Source organism: Paroedura picta, chromosome 1 (genome assembly GCF_049243985.1).
Source record: "Paroedura picta isolate Pp20150507F chromosome 1, Ppicta_v3.0, whole genome shotgun sequence".
NCBI lineage: Eukaryota > Metazoa > Chordata > Lepidosauria > Squamata > Gekkonidae > Paroedura > Paroedura picta.
The window spans coordinates 165305704-165310243 of record NC_135369.1 but is presented as its reverse complement, the minus strand read 5'-3'; the positions used below and the strand labels follow the sequence as shown (position 1 = coordinate 165310243).

The 4540-nt window shown below is 44.9% G+C and overlaps 1 long non-coding RNA gene across 2 annotated transcripts; it reads left to right on the top strand.

The window, feature by feature from the left end:
- The first annotated feature begins 915 nt into the window (after positions 1-915).
- On the top strand, positions 916-4084 carry LOC143819845 (uncharacterized). 2 transcript variants are annotated; one of them, XR_013225133.1, is made up of 4 exons: positions 917-1067; positions 1921-1969; positions 2076-2224; positions 3308-4084. It is a non-coding gene; the product is annotated as an uncharacterized LOC143819845 (long non-coding RNA). The 2 variants fall into 2 exon arrangements; XR_013225136.1 differs by lacking the exon at positions 2076-2224 and having other exon boundaries at positions 916-1067; positions 1921-1988.
- Positions 4085-4540: the final 456 nt, after the last annotated feature.

The following is a 4540-nucleotide window of genomic DNA, read 5'->3' as shown; positions in this document are numbered from 1 at the left end:
CAAGAGAGAACAACTCTGCTCCATCCTCTCTATATGGCACCCTTTTAAATACTTGAAGATGGTTACCAGACCCCCTCTCAGTCGTCTCCTCTCCAGGCTAAAGAAGAAGAGTCATTTTTCACACCCTACTTCTCACTACCTGAGGGAATCTCAAAGTGGTTTACAATCGCTTTCCGTTCCTTTCCCCACAACAGACACTCTGTGAGATAGGTGGGGCTGAGAGAGCTCTGAGAGAACTGTGATTGGCCCAAGGTCACCCAGGTGGAAGACTGGGGAATCAAACTCAGTTCTCCAGATTAGAGGGCACAACTCTTGACCACTGCACCACACTGGCTCCCCTGGGGTCAGCGACCTTGTTGAACCTGAGGGCATTATTGAAATCTTGGAAACACACAGTAGGCTACCACAAAATGATCCTGGGGAGAGGGGGGGAGGGAGCCATCAGATAATGTCGGGAGGCTGTGCATCAAATATTTTGAGAAGAAGAATTGGTTCTTACAGGACGCTTTTCTCTAGGGCTAAAGAGTCAGAGTTCATTTCGGCACACAGGTGTTGTTGAATAAAGCAGTGGAAAAGCTACACTTAGTAGGAAGCCTGGGTCCTTGTTCTCTTTCTCTTTCCCTTTCCCTGATTTGTATCTGTAAAACTTGAAAAGAATTGCTGGAATTCCATAGATCATCATCATTAAACATAATTAAAACTCACATTGACAACTCCCTACCTGGTTTGCCCTCCCTGAGGTCGTCCCACCACTCTGCCAATGAGGGCCAATCAGCTCAAATTGCATGCAGACTATCCCCTACCTGATTAGACCTCTGTGGGAGTGTGCTGCTAATAAGGAGAGAGTACCAATGAGGGCCAATCAGCTCAAATTGCATGCAGACAATTTACTCCCTACCTGATTGGTCCCCTCAGAAATAGTCCCCCAATAAAAGATGGTCCTCAGCCAGAATTGACCTACCCTGGTATTATAGCCCCAGGAGGGATCAACTCTCTGTCTCCAACTTCCTGCTGACTTCAGAAGTTTGATGGATAGAAAAGGAGGAACAGAGGATGCCCTGTTGCTGGTGAGTTGCCCTGGCCTCTTTCAACTCAGAGGACATGGGGGAAAGCAAGCTATCTCCTGTGTTCCTTCTGGAGGGGGAGGATGTGGGAGGCTCAAAAACAGTTCCCTTCTGATCCTCTGGGACCCAGGGTGGCCAGGAAAAGCCTCTGCCCTGGGAATGTTTATTCATGAGTAACTCATGTGAGATTTGCAATTTGCAGTCTGAGAAGGGAGGAAGGCTTTGGGGGTAACCATCACAAACAATTGCAGCAGGGAAATTAATGCTCATGTGGGTGGGACTTTCCCTTTCCATAAGGATGCAACCTTGGTCTTGCTGCAGTCTTTCTAAGACCACCACAACAAAGCAAATTTGAAACCAATGGCATGAAAGATGGGGAAACTATAAACAGGGCAAAGAAATGCCTTGAGGTCATGTGGATGGGGAGGGGGGGAGACACTGTTTTCCAGCAGTACCTTCCCAGTAGAAGAAGAGTTGGTTTTTATACCCTGCTTTTGATTGCCCAAGGGAGTCTCAGAGTGGCTTAGTACAGCCTTCCCATCCTCTCCCTACAACAGACACTCTGTGAGGTAGGTGAGGCTGAGGAAGTTCTGAGAGAAACTGCTCAGTGAGAACTGTTTCTAACAGGACTGTGACTAGCCCAAGGTCACCCAGCATGTGGAGGAGAAGGGAATCCAATCCAGCTTACCACACTAGAAGCTGCTGCTCTTAACCACTACACCAAGCTGTAAAAATTACTATTGCCTGAAAGAGATGTAGCTAGAGCACAGGCAAAAGAAGCTATTACAGGAGGATGGTGTAAGTCTTTTTTGACTTGCTTATTGACTGCTATGGAATTCTTTCCCTATAAATACAGACCTTCTAGCCGTGGCTTCTCAAAGCAATCCAACGTGGGAGACACTCAGGTATTTCCTGCATGAAAAGGTGATTTTGTGGTTAATTAGGTTTGCTATTTGAGAAGGAAGGAATGCTTTTTTCTTCTGTATTCTCTCTGTGTGTGTTTGTCTGTAGAAAGGAATGCTACACAGCTCCCCCCCCCCATCCCAAGCAGCACTTTCCTCCAGGGAAACTGATCTCTGCCGTCTGGAGAGGAGCTTTCATATTAGGGATTCTCCAGGTCCCACCTAGAGATTGTCATCCCTGGAGATCCCACTTCTGAGGTTTGTCAAAGCCTGAAGAATATTTCAGGGTAAAATATTTCAATGGTAAAAAATTGGGAAAAGCTGTGAGAACTAAAAGTGAGGCCTGGCGCAAGGAGAGCTGGGGCACCACTTAATGCCCATGGGGGATGTTTAGAGAAGCTGCCAATATTCCCTTTTGCAAAATTGCAATGTGAAGCCCCCACTTTCCCCATTTCTACAAATCTAAACATCCTGTTCTTCCTGTTCATCGCCTTTAACACTAGTTGTAGTGTCTGACAGCCATCTAAAGGTACTGAGGGTATTGTGTTAAAAGTATTTCTGGCAATTGTACATGTCCACTCCAGTTTGTTAATTGACTTATTGAAAAGTGCATGGTCCTTGGACAAAGCTTTTTCAGATACATGTGGGAATGCACCGGTAACTGAGAACTGGGCAAATCAGCGTGGTGGTCTCTGGAAGTGCTTATTTTAGAGGGTGGGTTCCAAAACAGATATTTTTTTATAATAGAAAGAGTAGTTGGAGCGCTACTGAACAGATTTTTCTTTGCCACCCAGCAACCCCTTTCATTTTATGCACGAGTGCATTTCTGATAACAATTTGACTACCGAGGAAGACCCCTTGGGGTTGAGACTTGTTTGGTCCATTCTATGTTAGTCTAGTCTGCGCGTACAACAAAGTCTGACTCCAATAGTACCTTTTAAGACCAACAAAGATTTATTCAAGGTGTGAGCTTTTGAGGGCATGCACTCTTCCTCAGGCTGATGAACGACCATCATAACAATGGAAATATAAGACAAAAGCTAATTATGGTAAATTAGCAAACTGTCACAATATCCAAATTCAGCCATATGATGCTGTATGATAATTCTTAGCTGAAACCGCTAATCTGTCCCCTTGAGTTCAGTTGTAGTTCACAAAAACATTGGAAAAATAAAACTTGTCATAATCAATAAAACAGATAGTAGTAGTAGTAGTAGTAGTAGTAGTAGTAGTAGTAGTAGTAGTAGTAGTAGTAGTAGTAGTAGTAGTAGTAGTAGTAGTAGTAGTAGTAGTAGTAGTAGTAGTAGTAGTAGTAGTAGTAGTCTACTCTTCTTCTTCCAGAACCTGCAGCCCAGTCCCCCACCAGGAGCTCTGGGTGGTGCAGCTTGGAAGGACATGAGGAAGAACTGAACTGAGAAAGCACTGCTAGACTAATACGAACATAGAACTGCAAGCAAGGAATCACACTGGGATTTGCGAACTTATGAAGACGGAAAACTTGAAAAGCTTTGTAAATACAAGACTGTTGGAAAAATTTCAGAAACATTGGCACCTGTATCTGGCCTTCGTGAAGAAGCAGTTTAATATCGTAGCGTATTAATAATGTTATGGTGGATGCTGAAGCGACCTGATAATCATTCCTGTATTTAATTTAGTCAATGCTATTCATGTTAAACAATGAATTGTTATTGATGTTAAACAATGAAATGTCCTCCCAAAGGCCAAAGTCAGGAAGCACATCAGGGGAGGAACCAACCTGGGAAGCGCACCAAGCTCCTAAGCAGCTGTTGCCTGCCTCTTATTGTCTTATTGTCTACACCAGGGGTAGTCAAACTGCGGCCCTCCAGATGTTCATGGACTACAATTCCCATCCGCTGGCAGGGGCTTCTGGGAATTGTGGTCCATGGACATCTGGAGGGCCGCAGTTTGACTACCCCTGGTCTACACCCACCCACCTTTGTGGGGCCACTGCTAAGTCTCTCCTGAACCTTTAGCCATTTGCCAAGCGGCTGAGATGCAGAGTAGGCACCGCAAGACACGTTTGATGCCTGAATTGTATCTGTTTTTGTTCTTCTGGCTGTAGCGTGCTGTAACAAGAGCAAAAGAGGTTCCCATGTGGATGTGCTTTTGGTCTCTTTGTGAGAGCTGTACGAGTCTTAGACTTTCAGATCTTTCCTCTTGCTTGAACGTTGCTTTTTTAAAAAAACAGATTGAGGAGGTGGGCAACCGATCAGTGGCTATTCGTGACCTTGCAGAGCTCTGCGAACATAACTACATCTGCCGGGAGCGCATGGAGCTTTCAGTGTTCTTTGCCTTGTTTGACTGCACAAGCAGCTTGAGTAGAATAGCTCTGACTAACGATCTTGAAGCAGCCCTATGGGGGTTCCCCTGTTTAATCCTTAGGACACATATGCATCAAAGCGTTGAAGTAGTTTGAACACTAATTTCCTTTCTCTGGGGATTGCTGTGAAATATAGCTCTTTGAACGGAGCTGGCAAATCGCTCCTGTAAAATCTACTGTGCACTCATGCAAACGCTGATTTGTAATTTGTTGTAGTTGTTATGTGCGAAGTC